The following is a 16,619-nucleotide window of genomic DNA, read 5'->3' as shown; positions in this document are numbered from 1 at the left end:
TTTCCAAGATGGTATAATGTAAGAAGGGGTGTATTTAATAATCTCTAGACCTGTGCTTGTTTCTGAGAATAACCCCAAGCACCCTTTTCTGCTCTGGAACTGTGACCAGGACACACTTATCCCTGTGGTTGCAAGTGCTGGTGTATGCTGGTACTCCTTTGGGGTGCAACTATACCTGAGGGATGTGACCTGGTTTTGTGTATGGACAAAGTCATAAGAATTTTGCCCTCAGGCCAGCAAAAGTATTCTTGTAATCTTTTGAGAAGTTGTCTGATCATGTGTAGATGAGAACTCCAGAAGCTTTTCCTGCTGCTTCAGTTGCATTCAGAATCTTTCACTGTGAGAGGTTCCAACTTGGTGCTCTGTTCTTTATCTCCACCCAGGTTCCCTAAATCCTTTGTGCTGACCTTCCAAGTTGTTTTGAACTGAAAAAAAAAACACTTCACCTCATATTTTGGTGGGTTATGCTACTCTAGAATATAAGGCTTTTTTTGAAGGTAATTTGGTAGAAATCAGAGAAGTCCCTCTACCTTTTCAACCATCTTCAGGATTTCACTTAGATGTTTGAAGGATGAATTCAACAGATCTTGGCAACATATTGAGTATGGGAGATGAGATTTCATGAGTACTTGAAAGTTACCCCTGTTTGTGATCCTGAGAGGCAGAAATGATGGTAGAACTTGGAATAAACACTGGTAATACCTGGATACAAAGACAGTAGACTTGAGAGTAGTAAGAAAATTTGAAAGATAGAGAGGCTTTGGAAGAAAAGAGGAATACAGTTTAGGAAAATTTGAATTTATCAATTGTACACTCAATCCAAGATGTCATTAATAGGCAATTAGGGAAGAAAAATTAGAGATCATCAGAGAAATTAGGACATAATAGGTATATTTGAGAATCATGAAATGAGAGGTGATAATTATATAGGAGCTGATGTTATCACCAAGTGAAATAGAAATCAGCATCACCATTAAGAGTAAACTTTTGGGATTCTATCATTCTTCTTTTTTTCTTCTTCCAAACACTGGGCCAGAACAGTATGAGAAACCCTTAGGTACAGAACATTGTATTTCAAAAACAAATGTTATGGACCAAATATCTTCTAAAAATGCTGGACTCCACAGATGTAGAGGAGGGCTAATATTGTACTCAGAGTAGAGATTAGTGTGTTGGACATAAGTGAAACACCACACCTTCTGGAACCCCAAATGAAGCTATATTATAACATTTGTACATAATCTAGCTCTGGCCTAAATACATCAGCTTCATAACAGTCTTGGGAATTACACATTGCAGTAAGGCATTGGAATCCAGATAATTTCATTAATTTATTTAAGATCACCCTGATAGTGGTGTAAGCTAATTCTTTACAGAGCTATAATGTAGCAAGGTGAGATTCAAGCCCAAATCCTCTTGATCCAAAGTCAGTGGTTTAGCCACTCCATTAGGTTATCTCTGGGTAGATACTTAAATAACATCATCGCCACCCCTCTATCAAGATAAAATAAAAGAGCAAGGGATTTCTGAATGTATTCTTTCTAGCTTGCATTCAAATCTCATACCGGATACAACCTCAGGAGTATGACCTCAGGAGAGGCACATAACATTTGTGGCCTCAGGGTTTTTTCCCCATCTATGAGATGAAGGATTTTTACTAGAAGATCTCTTAGCTTCCTTCCAGTTAGGAGCTGATGTTTTTATTCTTTCTGTCATGCTCATAGTATATTAGAAATATAATGCTCTTCCCTGAACTGACTTCCCATGTTGTTAAAGAATTCTTTTGAAATCTTTTAAATTAGGAGAGACCTCCCACTGTCACAGGGTTTCTTATCTTTCTAGTTTTTCTTCCTCCTGGCCAAAAATGCTCCTTTATGCACCTAAATGAATATTATTCTAATAAGCTCCTTAGACTAAGTCAAGGTGGATTTTCCCTTGGCTTTCTTTATGTAGGTTCCAGTAATAAGTTCAATTGCCTGTAGGTACAAACAATTATATACACACACACACACACATACACACACACAAAGATACATGTATATCTCCTAAACCATTTTTTAAATCATTCTGGATCTTACCTTTGACAGCAAAGACAAATACCAAAAAAAGCACCATATACATCAAGTAGAGAGTCCTCATGGTGAGTGATCACCTAGAACCTTGGAATTATAGGAGACATGAAGGGAAGACAACTTAGTATAAGATAGCACAAAATACACTTAAGACCAGAACAAGCTAGAGGTAAATACCAATTTATTTTCTTCAGTTAATATCACCTCTTAAATATATGAACCTGACTACAGAAACATTCCTAGAACCTTACAGTTATGCAACATTTATTGGCCTTGGAAATTACTGAACATTACTGGACATTAACATTTAATATGTAATTATTGCAATATCCTTACAAAATATCATGTAAACTTTTTAATTTAAGGAGAGTCGAAGTTAATTGGACTCAATTCCCTCTATCTCTGGGAGACAAAAGCAATGGTTTGCAGAGAACCAAGTTGAATGTTGTGGGTGAACCAGCTTTTTTACAGGCTGCCATTTCTGATTAAAAACAGCTTTGCCCCAAAGTTTGTCATCCTAGAGGTATTGAAGAATTTCTAAACTATGGTTCTCAGACATTCCAAGGAAAATCTCATCTATCCACAAAAGATGGAAAATAAAATAGTTGATTGGTTCTCAGGCAGTTTATGGACAGATGATTTAAAAAATAAGTCCCTCAAGAGTCAATAAGTTCAAGTGTTTTTTTTCCACATGACAACTTTCCCCATCATAGTTTCCGTTTAACATGGAATAATTGCCTAAGAAATCAGATGGGAATTTTTGTAAGTTTTGTGAAAGTGTACATGACACAATAAAGGACAACAAGTGACATTAAAAGTTTAGAAATTCAGAAATGCATCAACTATATGTATAGTGTTGTATAACACTAACATATTTTATCTTTCAATATAATAAATATATGAAATTTCTTTTTAAAAGTTAAAATAAGTAAATAGTTTTTTTTTTTATTTTTGATCAAGGTATGATTTTATCAGTGTAGAGAAGTTCTAGTGAGAGAATGCATCTAACAGTAACTAAAATATTTCCTTTGTAGTTTATATTACCCTTTTAAACATTTAATTTTCCACCATTCCATGTAAAACAATTTTAAACTTTTTTTAAAATTATGAGTAACAAGTCCACTTCCACCTTCCTACCTTGCCTCCCTCACTCCCTCCTACTTTTCCTTGTTCCCCAAGATGGTAAATAATCTGATAGATATTCTATATGTGACATTATGTAAAGCATTTTTCCATATTAGTCATTTTGTTGGAAAATTCAAACAGAAAAGGAAAAACAAGAAAGTGAAATATAGTATGTTTTACTCTGTGTGTAGACTGCATCAACTCTTTCTGAAGGCAAATGATATTTTTCATCATTAGTCTCTCAGATTGTCTTGGATCAGTGTATTACTAATAGTAACTAGGTCATTCACAGTTGTTCATCAAATAGAATTGCTATTACTATGTACAATACTCTTCTGATTCTGCACACTTTATTTTGTATCTTTTTTCCTGAACTTGTCCTGCTCTTCATTTCTTATGCCACAATTGTATTCTAGTAATAGTAGTTAGCCACAGCCCACAAACTGATACTTCATCTCCTGGAAGAAAAGCAACTCAGAATGAGGGGAGAAGGAGTTGCTAGTGTAATGCAGGGTTGCAGTAAAAAACTCTTGCTTTTTCAAATCAACAGTAAAAGCCCTGATAGTTGAAGGTTTAGAATCTTGACCTTGCCCTCACAGAAAAACCACTGGAGCCTGGGGGTATAAAAATCCCTGAAGTACCTATTGAAGGGTCCTTTGCCTTTGGGGCATTTTGGACCTTGCTTGATTTCTCTGGACCTCTCCCTGACCTCTCCATTCACATCCTGCTATTTCCCTGGATTTCCCCTTTGGGCCCTGGGAGGAAGGGTGGTTTTGTGGTTAGACATCATGTGTTTAGCTTCTGTAGGTAGGAAGGACAACCAAAATCAAGCCATCCCCTTATCTAGTGATCTGAATAATCCTCATTACCTCAGGGCAGTGATGTGGTGGTCTGTGAAAAATGATAACTGATATTAAAATTGTTTGTTTTGTTTTTAAAATTCACTTAGAATATTTTTCCATGGTTACATGATTCCTCATTTTCTCCATTCCCTTTCCCTCTCTCCTCCTAAAGCTGACAAGCAATTCCACTGGATTTTACATGTATCATTGCTCAAAACCTATTTTCATGTTATTCATATTTGCAATAGAGATCCTTTAACATCAAACCCCTAATCATATCCATATTGAACTACATGATCAATCATATGCTTTACTTATGCATTTCTGCCCCCACAGTTCTTTCTCTAGATGTGAATAGTATTCTTTCTTACAAGTTCCTCTGCATTGTTCTAGATTATCACATTGTTGCTAGTAGAGAAGTCCATTACATACAATTGTGTCACAATGTATCAGTCTCTGTTTACAATATTTTCTTTGTTCTGCTCCTTTCACTCTACATCAGTTGCTGGAGGTTTTTCAAGTTCACATAGAAATCATCTGGTTCATCATTCCTTTCAGCACAAAGTATTCCATCGCCATCAGATACCACAATTTAGTCAGCCCTTCCACAATCAAAGGGCATCCCCTCATTTTCTAATTTTTTGCCACCACAAAGAGCACAGCTACAAATATTTTTGAACAAGTCTTTTTTCTTTATTACCTCTTTGAGTAACAAACCCAGCAGTAGTATAGCTGGATCAAAGGGCAGGCAGTCTTTTAAAGCCCTTTGCCCATAGTTCCAAATTGCCCTCCATAATGGTTGGATCAATTCACAACTCCACCAGCAGTGTATCAGTTTCCCAATTTTGCCACATCCCTTCCAACATTTGTCACTTTCCTTTGATGCCATAATAGCTGGACTGCTAAGAGTGAGGTGCAAACTCAATATTGTTTGAATTTGCATTTCTCTAATCAGGAGGGATTTAGAACACTTTTTCATGTGCTTTTAGATAGTTTTGATTTCTTCATGTGAAAATTGCCTATTCATGTCCCTTGACCATTTATCTATTGGGGCATGCCTTGATTTTTGGTAAATTTGTCTTAGTTCATTATATATTTGAGTAAATAAACTTTTGTCAGAGAGTTTTGTTATAAAAATATTATCCCAGTTTGTTGCTTTCCTTCTAATTTTGGTTGCACTGGTTTTGTTTGTACAAAATCTTCTTAATTTCATATAATCAAAGTCATACATTTTACATTTTGAAATGTTTTCTGTCTCTTGCTTGGTCTTAAATTCCTTCCTTTCCCACAGATCTGACAGGTTTACTATTCTATATTCACCTAATGTATTTATGATTTCACTCTTTATATTTAAATCATTTACCTATTTTGAAGGATAAGGAAAGAAATGATGGCTAATCAAGAGAAAGGGAACATTGTGGAAAATGCAATAGATAATTTTATTGCATTAAATTAAAAATGGTTTGTACAAACAAATCCAATGCAACCAATATTGGAAGGGAAACAACAAATTTTTTGAGGGGGAGAATTTTATAGCAAGTGTCTCCGACAATGTCCTCATTTCTCAAATATATTGAGAACTGAGTTGAATTTATAAGAATTTAAATCATTGTCAACTGAAAAACAGTCAAAGGATATGAACAGGCAGTTCTCAGAGGAAGAAATTAAAACTATCTATACTCATATGAAAAAAAAATGCTCCAAATCACTATTAATTAGAAAAATACAAAATAAAACAACTCTGAGACACTACTTCACACCTATCAACTCAGGTAACATGACCAAAAAGGAAAATAATGAATGTTGTAGGGGCTGTGGAAAAACTAGAATACTAATAAACAGTTGGTGCAACTGTGCACTGATATAACCATTCTGGAGAGAACTATGGACCAGGCTCAAAGGGCCATAAAACTATGCAAACCCTTTCATCCAGCAATACCATTTCTGGGTCTATATCCCAAAGAGATGAGAGAAAAGGGAAAAAGATCTACCTACATGAAAATGTTTGACTGCTCCCGTATAGTATCCATTTCTTGGGGGAATGGATGAACCAGTAATGGTATAAGGTTTTAATAGAAATTATTGTACCTTAAAAATTATGAACGGAATCAGTTCAGAAAAACCTAGAAAGACTAATATGAATTGATTCATAATGAAGTTAGCAGAAGCAGAACAATATAGTGGCAACAGAAATATTATATGGTGATCAACTGTGAATGACTAAACCATTATCAGCAAAGCAAATTTCTAGATATCCATGAAACAGATGAAAAATGCTATTCATAGTCAAAGAAGAAACTGTTGCTATCTGATTTCCCATCAAAAAGGATAGCATTTCCACTTTATTTCTTTCATGGGTTTTCATTTTAGGTGTGATTTTTTTAGGGCTTGAGAAAATATATTACATGACAGCAATGGTATGAACTATATAAGATTATTTACTGTCTCAGGAAGGGTGGAGAAAGGAAGTAAGGAGAGAAGCTGAATACTAAATGCCAGATGACAATTATCAAGAACTGTTCTTAACTGTAATTGAAAAAGTAAAAAGTAGAAAAAAGAAAACATGATGCTCTTTCAGGTAATTTGAGGGGTTCCGCTTGAATCTCAAAACCTCCAATGGGCCCATCATAGTATAACATCCTAAGAACCTCATCACAAAAGAAATTATGAAGATGATTATTGAGCTATCCAAGTTTTAGGAGACTCAAGATGCTCAGGCACAAACATTCAAAGGGAAGAAGACAAATTTCAAAGAAGACTGGGGTATCAAAGAAGACTGCACATGGCATTGTGGAATCACTCTAACAAACCCATGGTAGTGTAAGGAAAGGTTGCAGTACCAGAGGTAAATAATGGGTTGGAGAAAATGATGGTGAACTGGCAAATTGATTGTGCAGAGCAAAAAATGGCTACAACAGGAAAATGCTCTTTAGAAGCAGCTGCCTTATAAACTCTTTGAGTGAAAGCACTCCAATAATCCCATCCTCTACTGAAAGCTCATTGTATTCATTCTTAGAGTCTTAATCACCATACAGGAACAAAAAATTTTGGGGTTGTTGTCTGGAATATCATTTGTTATGATTAGGTAGGAGAGGAACTAACAAAACAACTGGATAAGAAAATTGAGCCAGTTTGATTCTGATGAATCTATTACTAATCATGATAACACCTTCAATGGGCTCATGATCTTTATTCAGTAGCATAAATCATGTGGCAGATGCCTGTGTTCCATGTCACACTGTGTGGTATGTTATCAACTTATTTACTTTGTAGTAATCACTTGGTTCTTTCCTACCCTATTATTTCTAGCCATCGTGACTCAAGATTCAGGGGGAAATGTTTCCTACAAGTTATTTTTACCAGGGTACCACATCCACTTGTCATCACTTAAAGTATATCAGGAAAACAAGTCCCATCTCATGAGACTGGTTAAGTCTAATGTTGTTTTTTTAATCAGTCTTCAATGCCTCATGAAAATGGCCTTCATCCTTCCTGTGCCTTAACACAAATTTAAAGTCTTTCCACATGTTTCTTTGCCTAGACAATAGTTTCTGAAAAAACTACATTCTACTGTGTGTGGAGGTTAATGGTGATCAGAGATAGATGCCTGGCCGTGCTGATTTTGTCCACTCCTTTTGATAAAGCTGGTATAAAATTCAAGGTCATTTTTTGATTTTAGAGATTCTGGGGCTTATGATTTCTTTTTTTCATATTTTTACATTTCTTCTCTGAAATATAGTTCCATCTGTAGTAATATGGAAAGAAAACTGAACTCAGGTCAAAAAGCATTGAGTTAAATTTGTATCTCTGGCACAAACTTGCTAGGTGAGTCTAATGAAGTTATCTTTTTTCTTTAAGCCACTGGTAGCTCTCTAAACTCTTCAGCTGCAGTGGAGTTACTGACCAGCATCGCTAAAGGAATTTCCTTAGTAGGAATCTCCTGTATTTCTGAAAACATAGATATCACCAAAAAGATGATTCTCACTTTTCTTGTCTTTAATTCTTTTCTCTTCTCTTTTCTTCTATATTCTCCTCTTCCATATACTCTGCTCTGCTCTCCTTCTGTCTTTCATCTTCTCTGATTCTATCTCTCACTCTTTCTACTTCTTCTCTTCTCCCTCATTCCACCTATCTCATAGGAAATTCCCTCACAAGAATCCTGTATCACTTTAGTGACTACTTCTACAATGTATGAATTTCAAATGATTTACTGAGTTATAGTGCCTGGCTTGGATTCAGGGAGATTTATCTTCATGAGTTCAAATCTAGGATCATACTAGCTGTGTGACTGAAGAATTAAATAGCAATGTATTTTAGCATCTTTGACAAGAACTTCCAAATGAGAGCATGGAGATAGTTCTGAAATGAGTAAGAAGAACAATAGTAAATCTAATTCATTCAAGCAATCAAAAGATATACTTAAAACACCTGTGATTCTTTAAAATTAATTTCAAAGTTTTTTATAACTTTTTAATTTCAATAGATTCAATGATTTCTGGTCCTCCAGTAATTTTAGTAAATAATTGGAACTCCTAACCTTGGGCTTATGAAGTGAGCTCTCCCATCTGATCATCTGACCATGTGCCTCCTACCTCATATTATACTTACTTCCTACCTGATCTCCATCTACCTTTGGAAAAAGGAATGATGTAATACAAACAATAATAAAAATTCACATTTTACATTCCCACAATGCTAAAATCCAAAAGATCACCATCGAATATTGTTGCACTCTATTGTCACTTGCAGGTTGTTTCCCTGCCTCTACTACTCAGAAATATCCACTCCTTTGAGGTTCATGCTATTCACAGTGCCTGTCCTATAAAAATTCTGGGATTTGTTTCATAGGGACATCCAATTTGATACCTACCACACAATATTTTTTCTCTCCTCCCAACTCCTGGCCTTATATTAGGGGTCTTCTAGAAGCCTATTTTTTCTCCCTCAAACATCCTAAGCTTTTAGTTACTCAAACTATTCATTGCCCATGATCTATTCCTCCAACCAAGATAATCCTATCCTTAATCTTCCCATCACTTCCAACAAAAGCACCTTAATGTTCAAGAACACTAAAATTCACTTTTGGTCATAACCTATTCTCCTCCCATCTCTTCCTGAGATTTTTTAAAAGCTTGGTCTTTGTCCATACTTTAGTCTCCCACTCCTTTGCACTTCAATTCTTACCCCACCCATCACTCCTTCACTAGCAAATCTTTCCTTTTTTCCCTACCTTGAACCCTTGGTGAATCAAATTAACTCTATAATGTCCTCCTCCTTGAATCCCTTTTCCCATTTTCATATTAAGAATTTTGCCTTCCTGAAAATAAATATAGAGAAGGGAGGATTAGGGTGGTGATGAGCAATATTTAAACTTTACTATCATTTCAAAGCATGCAGAGGGAGTAAAACAAGTATACTCAGTGGGGTATAGAATTCTCTTACCCAACTCAGTAGCGTAAATAATTCTCTTATCCCACAGTGTAGTAAAAGGGGAATAAGACAAGGGAAGAGGGAGATAACTGGAGGAAGGAGAAATCGGGGGGTGGGATGACATAAAGCAAAAAACTGGTGAGGAGGAACAGAGAGAAAGATAATAAAATAGGATTTAAAGGGGATAATATGATAGAGGGCAATACACAGTTAGTAATAATAACACTGAAAGTAAATGGGATGAACTCACCCATTAAAAGGAAGTGGATAGCAGAGTGGATTAAAAACCAGAATCCTACTATATGTTGTTTACAAGAAACACATTTGAGGCAGAGTTACACACACAAAGATTCAAAGTAAAAGACTAGAGCAGAATTTATTTTGCATCATCTAAAGTAAAGAAACAAAACAAAACAGAAGTAACAATCACAATACCAGAGAAAGCCAAAGTAGAATTGATCTAATTAAAAGAGATAAGGAAGGAAATTACATTTTGGTAAAGGATACTATAAATAATGAGATAATATCATTACTAAAAATTTATACAGTGAATGGTATAGCATCTAGATTTCCATAGGAAAAATTAAGGGATCTCGAGGAGGAAATAAGACCATATTAGTGGGGCATTTCAATCTTCCCCATTCAGAACTAGATAAATCAAACCAAAAATTATATGAGAAAGAAGTAAGGGAAGTGAAAGAAATGCTAGAAAAATTAAATTTAATAGGTATATGGAGAAAACTGAATAAGAATATAAAGGAATATACCTTTTTTCCAGCAGTACATGGTACGTATACAAAAATCAATCATGTACTAGGATATAAAAATATTGCAAATAAATGCAGAAAAGGAGAAATAATAAATACAACTTTTTCAGATCCTAATGCAATAAAATAATACTTAACAAGGGTCCATGGAAAGGCAACTTTAAATTAATTGGAAACTAAATAATCTAATTCTTCAAAGTTGGTGGATAAAAAAGGAAATCATAGAAACAATTGTGAACTTCATTAAAGAGAATGACAATGAGGAAACATCATATCCAAACTTATGGGATATTGCCAAAACAGTACTCAGGGGAAAATTTATATCTCTCAGTGTTTATAGCAACAAAATGGAGAGGGAAGATGTCAATGAATTTGGATTCCAACTTTAAAAATTAGAATAAGAAGACATTAAAAATCCCCAGATTAAAAAAAATAAATTAGAAATCCTAAAAATTAAAGGAGAAGTTAATCAAGTTGAAATTAAAAGAACTCTTGAATTAATAAATAAGACTTGGAGCTGGTACTTTGAAAAAACAAATAAAGTACTGGTTAATCTAATAAAAAAGAAAGAAGAGAATCAAATTAATAGTATCATTGATGAAAAGAGTTATCTCATTGCTAATGAAGAGGAAATTAAGGTAATTATTAAGAACAATTTTGCCCAATTATATGTGAAATATTATATTATGAAAATCTAGATGAAATGGAGAATATTTATAAAATATAAATTACAAATATACATATTACATTAATATTAATATATAAATATATAGTACATTAATATATATTACAAAATATATATTACAAAATATAAATTGTCTAGATTAACAAAAGAGGAAATAGAATACTTAAATAATCCCATCTCAGAAAAAGAAATTGAACAAGCCATCAAGGAACTTCCTAAGAAAAAATCCTCATGGCCAGATGGATTCACAAGTGAAATCTTTCAAATATTTAAATATAAATTAGTCTCAATAGTATAGAAACTATTTGACAAAACAAAGAAGGATTCTTAGCAAATTTTTTATGACACAAATATGGTATTAATTCCAAAGTCAGGCAGACCAAAAAGAGAAATAAAAATACAGACCATTCTCCTTAATAAGCATAGATGCTGTGTAATTAGAATTTTGTACCCCAGGACTCCATTTCCTAGAATCACACTTTCTTACTCACAGTATGTCCTTATGTTTTGGAGATAAAGTTTCTGTAACCCAGCCTTCTCTCTCTCTTCTCCCACTAATGAGGTTGGGAAAACTTCTCTTTTCTCAGGCTTTTACTTTTGTCTTCTCATTTCCTCTACTTCAAGTGATTATTAATAAATATTATAAAATATAATACTTGGAGTTATTTGATAACAATTTTAATCTTACATTTTTATGAGCCACTATGGAAGATAGAATCCTTGAATTTTTTTAAGAAAATATTTGAGTAAAGGATAGGGAGAATATAAATTTTGCTCCTGCTGTTAAGCTGCTTTTTGCCATGCTGTTTTTTTATTCCATTTTCTGCTAGCCTTCCCACCCTAGGACTTCTGACCAAAAAGGATGAGCAGTTTCCTGCCTCTTCTGCTGTCTGCAAGCTACTGCATTCCACGCCTAATTGCTTGATGGTTTGAGAGCCATTTAGAGGCACCTTGTTTTTCTGTGGGAGAGTTAGTTATAAATTTTCCCCATGCATCTCAAGCCTGCACTAGTCACTTTTCATCAGGGGAACACAGTGTGGTATAGCCTTTCCACAATATCCACCACAACCCCAGCCTGGCTAACGCAGGGGGGGTTCCATGCTCCTGACTGTGGGGGTGGTGACTGAGGTGTCACATTGTCCCTGACATTTTTATGTCTAGTGGGGAAGGGAAGGAAGGTTACTCTTCCAAACCTCTTAATTTTAGCCAGTATACATTAGGGTAGCACCACCTACATACAGGAAGTAGAATTGTAAGTGTGGCACACTCTAGGAAAGAGCAATGCATTACAGCTTTGGGATGTCTTTTCTTACTACCATTCATGAGTGTACCGATTGGATACTTTGCAGTTGATAGCTTGAATAATCTCAAGATTCAGAGGGGAGATACATCTCCCTACACTCCTTTGTGATTTTGGCCTGCCCAGTATCTACAACACGCCCAATATGGAGTTTGTCCCACTATGCCCAGTGTGGGTATGGGGAAACCCAGAAGTGTCACTAAAGGAATCTAGATTTATGGTGATACTTGGGAGAGGAAGGAACCTTAAATAGTCTGGAGGCGAATTTTTAGCTTTTCAGACTGTTTCAGTTTGTTCCCCTCCAAATAGTGAAGAAGTCTCTGTAATGCAGCAATCAGAATTGGAGAAAAGGACTCTTGGATTGATTGCTCACATCCTGTCACATATTTTGCATTGGCTGATTGTTTGTTTTAAGATTTAATTTGTTTTTTTTAAAGTTCTATAAAGATGACCACTGTTTGTTTTGGCTTTGGACTCTCAGATTGCAATGCATTTTGGTCTTGCAATGCATTTGCTTCCTGTATTAAAATGTTGTTATCTTAATTGTTACCCTAGCTTGGCTGTATTACTTTCTGGATTGATTCGTTGTTCTGTGGGAGTGATTCCTCTATTTGGTTATCTCTTAAACATTTTTAAACATCTCTCTAGCTGGGGGAATTTCTGAAGTAATACAAGCTTGTAAGTTTGGAAGTTTTTGAATCATTGCCTTTTTTCCCATAATTTCAGAATTTGATTTCTATTAAATCTCTAATCATTTGGCTCTCTTTTTCCATTTGATCTCTAGATTTAATCTTTGCTTTTCCATGTCCATAATGTATTTCCATGCCCAAGTCTCTTTTATAATGGTTTTTATGTCTTTTCCCATTGCTACACCTCTTGGGCTTTTCCTTGTGTTCTCAGGCTATTTCCTGGCATCAAAAGGTATCCTGTTTTCCAGTCAGTACTTGGGAATAACATGGTTTTTTGTCCTGCGCTATGTATTTTTGCATAGTCTTCAGGTCGGGAGCATGCTGACTAGATGATTCACAATTGTGATCGCAACATTTGTTTTCTCTCTTGTGAGTATTGTATCTAGATTTTGTGTAGGTATTATTTTATTTGCTTCTTTTGTTGTTGTTGCTGTTAAGTTGGGCTTTGAGGTGACATTTTTTTCACTATATTCCCTAATTTCCCATAAAGAAAACACTTTATATTATTATTAAAGTTATTGCTAGTTTGTCTGGGTTGTTGGTACTGAGGTCTTGCTTTATACGCATGTAGGGCTGCCAGGCTTTTGATTTCCACTAATTCTTTTTGTTTGATGGCAGATTTAGAATGATTCCCATCCCAATGCAAAGTGAAGTATGTCCATATTGGTAGGGAACTGCCCTTAATAAACTGTCTTCTTATGTGCTACAAGTTGGGTTCATTTAAGTCTTTGAACCCTATAATCATTTCTCCAGCTTCAACAAGTCTATCTAAATATGTTGAGGGGTACTAATTTGTCTCTTGCCTTAACTTTTCAAATGTTCCCCAGGAATCAGGATGCTTAGCAAAGGATTTCATAGATTCTACAAGGTCTCCCCTAGTTCTTCTTAGGTGTACTAGGTTTTGATGACTATTTAATTCTAGATCTTCATAATATTGTGGCCAAGATGTTAAGTTTGTGTTCCTATGGGTTTTCTCAATAAATTGTGCTTTTTCTGCTGGTGTAAATAATTCAGAAAGAAGAATTTCAATGTCTGAAAATGTGAGATCAAAATATCTTAATGCTCTCTTAAATTCTTTTGTGGCCTTGAAGGGATTTAAAAAAAGGCAGGCATTCATTGTTTTAAGGTGTCTAGATCTGGAGCAGTGACTGGCTTATGTCTTTTTATATGGAGAAATACAGAATCTGGCTGCAAAATTTTGTGATCAATAATTGATAATATTAGTACTGCTGGTGCTATTGCCCCTTCCTCTATTTTTTTTTGCTATGTCTGTATGTGGATCAGTTCTTCAAATTGCTATTTCTATTTTGTTTCCTGCTGTGATCCCTTTTCTCCCTTTCAATTGAGCATTCTCTTCAAGTAACTTTGCTATTTCCTTTCTTAATGTCATTATCAATAAAGAGCTATCATCCTTGTGTCCTAGCAAATTGTGCACTAAATTCTTTAAGCACCAATAGAAATGGAGGAATGAGATGATTACAGCAATTGCAGTTGGTATGAAAGAAAAGACCCGACCAATTTTTAGCTTCAACCATTGGCAGGAATCATATATTTCTATGGTCCCCATTATTAGCCTTGGATCACTACAATACAGAAATTATAAATAATAGTCAAAAAATTGTACAGTAATGTAAGGATTACCATCATGGTACAAATTGTTTTCCCTAATGGTGCATCCATAGTACTAGTTTGAATGTAAAATTTTTATGGTACTGTTCCTTTAAATTTTCTTTACTTGCTAAGTTTGTTCCCTTTGCTATGCTGTAGATAGGAGAAAACTGGCTGCTGTCTGGTTCAAACAGAGTCTTTTTTTACAAGAGTTATTTAGGTTCTTTACCTAAGCTGGCCAAAATTGTAATAATAAACAGAGCCAGTTGCCAATGTTAGTTAGAAGGGAGAGAGAGTCAATGAGATGCTCTTCTAGCTTTCCCCTCTTGCCAAATATGCACTGCTGAGACTTTGAGGGGGTGACACCCCAAAACTGGGTGATGGTCGTGTTGCCCCACAACAGTTGGGGGCAATACTTCCCTAGAAGATGAGGTATGAGAGACCCTAATCCAAATCTAAACGAAGGTTGGATTCACACAAGCCTCTCCAGAGGTCAGTCAACTTCACAGCAGGTGGTCTGGCTTCAAGATGGAGGCAGCCAGAGCAAACTGTGATTCCACTCCCCCTCATCTCTCAGGCACTCTGGAATGCTATCTGACTAATTAATGGCTTTTATTAATGTCAATATAGAGATTGGGGAAAGGGGTGAGGGGCAGAGGGATTTTGGAGTGCCCTGTTCTATATTTCTATGGGGTCCATCACTCAGGTGGGAACCTTTGGGGTTCCCATTCCTAAGCATCTCCTCCTTTGTCCCTTCTCCTTCTGTTTCTATTTCTATCCTTCTCTATAATTGCAAGTTAGACCAGAAAGGGTCTATCAACAAGGTTGGATAATGGGGGATGGAGCCTAAGAGAAACACTCCCAAATGGAATTCAAACACTTAGCTGACTCTATGATTGAAGTCTTGCTGGATGAGATGCAAGGGAATCTTTGACCAGGGAATCAGGGTTTCAATGTCCAAAGAATGATCCTCAGGAAGCCCTCAGGACTGGATCCAAGCTGGGATAACCTTCTCCGAACTTCTCCTCCTTCCTCAAAGAACCTCTGCCAGACACCCTCTTCCTCCTCCTTCCTCTGGAAAATCTCCCAGAATTCCCTCTCTGGTCCCAGCTGTCAATACCTGTCACCAACAGCCTTCTTCTGGCTCTTATTGTCCCATCCCCGTTCCTTACAGTTCACATATTAATCTAATAGTTCCTGTTACACTAACTCATTTTCAGCTACTGTGTTTTGGCCATTAGCTATATGTTCTGTTATATTGTTTTTATTTGTACCTCCCCATATTCCTGGATTAGAGAAAATATCATTATAAAAGCCCATAAACAACTTGGTTAAATCCTTTTCTGTGGTAAAACCATAGGTCCTTATGGATGCTGGGTTTCAAACTAGATCCATCCAGGTCATATTTTACCTTAACATCTTTTTATTCTTTTTTGCCTTTGTTAATTGTCACATAGATGATGATGGATGTACTTCATCAAACTGGTTACAAACTGGATACAAACTTTGGAGAATTTAATGAACTGAAAATCTCAATTGATGATAAGGTGTCTTCAGAAGTGATTTTCAGATATCTAGTAGTACCACTACCACTGACTATTTGCCTACCTTTGAGTTGTTTGTAACAAGAGGTAATGGTATATTTAGTAGTTGAAATGAAGTTCAATAGCACTATTGGATTCCCCACCTCTGTATTTATTAAAAATGTAATGAATGAGACATCAGAAGTGATTTTCACTATTGTGGTCCTTGCCTCCACATTGTAAAGGATGGGACATATAAAGACATGACTTATATAACTGTTACAGTCTCATACTACAGGAGGGAGGTTTCCCAAGGGATTTGGTTATCATGTGATGGGTTATAATCTCATCCATGAAATGAAAAGGTTTTCCCAGGGGGCTTTGAAATCCCTAGACAGGTTTTTATATTTGTAACTCTTCAGCTTATTCTGACCTTCCTCCAGAATGATCTAGATTCTTTGTGACATTTTAGAACAAAATGGTTTACATTGGCAGTACAGAGGTTTTTTGTTTGTTTGGTTTGTTTTGTTTTCTGGTTTCTCCAGCCACATTTTGGAGTGATGAGAGTAACAGACTTG

Source organism: Gracilinanus agilis, chromosome 2 (genome assembly GCF_016433145.1).
Source record: "Gracilinanus agilis isolate LMUSP501 chromosome 2, AgileGrace, whole genome shotgun sequence".
NCBI lineage: Eukaryota > Metazoa > Chordata > Mammalia > Didelphimorphia > Didelphidae > Gracilinanus > Gracilinanus agilis.
The sequence above is the reverse complement of the archived record's forward strand: the minus strand, read 5'-3'. Positions refer to the sequence as shown.